Here is a 1468-nt window from a genome sequence, read left to right on the forward strand (position 1 = left end):
GAGCCAGCTTAGAGGTTCAACAGAGACTAAAAGCGAATTGAATTGACTTCTTCATGAAAACAGGGCATGGAGGATGTTGCTACAATTAGGATTTCTTCTGTGATCACAGAAGTGGGTTTCAATGTAAGTAACCAAGTGGATCAAATACACTGTTCATCAATAATGGCTTTGCCTGATGGGAAATGTAATGTTTCTTAGATTTTACCCGGCTAACTGCTTGAGTCCGAAAAAGCCAGATTTGGAGCAAACAACCACGTGATAAAAATCTGATGATGGAAATCTGTACGAAACTGGTATGCTTGGTTTAACAGTGCTTGTAACCTCCCACTTTTGCATATAGTTCATTTCACTTCTTTCCTGATACTATTAAGTGTTAGGAGGGCAAGTTCTGCTGGCCATACCAAGAACAAATACATTGCCAGCATTCTTGTTTTGTACGAATTAGTATGAGGAAGTGGTAAGAAACCTTGCAGTACATATCACAGTGTTGCCAGTGACAAAATGTATTATGTCTCGCAACCCAATAATTTCACACGTTGGTCTGGAAAATAGTTTTCATATCTAATCTTTCATGAGGCCACAGGATGTTTCCAGTTTCGTATAATACTGCACTTTTGGGAAAACCAATAGATGATTATGACCGAGATATACAAAGTATAGTAGGAACACGGTGCAATACTTGGTTGTAGTTGCCTCGACATCTGAGCTTGTATAATCAGTCTTTTATGAAAATGAACTGAAAATACTAGACTCTGTAGTTACTTAGCTGTTTAAATTATGCAATAATTCAATGCAGTGTAAAATTCTGGAGACAGTTTTTGTCGCATTTGCAGCAGCCTTTAAAAAGGATTTAATCCTTGCCAAGGGCCCTGTCAGGAATCTGAAAAAAAAAAATACACAAACTGTTGCTGCTATTTTAACAATAAGATTATACATTTAACATATTCTGATGTAGTCTTGTTACTGTGATTCACTGTATTTGGGAATATGTGTAGCATGAAGGAAAAATAGAAAAGTCTAAAGACTGCAAACGTCAAAGTAGTTAAAAACATTTCTAGGAGTTGTCGAGTATATCATACGTATACGTCTAGATGAAATATTTTTTTTAATTATTCATGTGAAATGGGGAATAATCTGTTAATCTAACTCAAAAACGTATGTCCAGAATGTTATTCAATGCAATAGTCTCATTTACGCCAGTGGGAATTACTTAGTCGCCCGCTTTGTGCGGTTGCCTGAATCAGAGAGGTCAGCCCAAATCTCTATGTAAAGATTAACCAAGGTAATGTTGATAGCGCTTGTCATTGTCAAGGGCCCAAATTTAACAGTCTGACATTTTTGATTTAGGATATTAGAACTGAGGCATTGTTAACATATTACTGGGATTTTTTGGTAGAGGCAAATTATCCAATGTGAAGGGGGGGGCAGTGTTTGTGCTTTCAAATGTGAGAATGTCAGAGTTGTTGGG

This window comes from Phaenicophaeus curvirostris, chromosome 1 (genome assembly GCF_032191515.1).
Source record: "Phaenicophaeus curvirostris isolate KB17595 chromosome 1, BPBGC_Pcur_1.0, whole genome shotgun sequence".
Taxonomy (NCBI): Eukaryota; Metazoa; Chordata; class Aves; order Cuculiformes; family Cuculidae; genus Phaenicophaeus; species Phaenicophaeus curvirostris.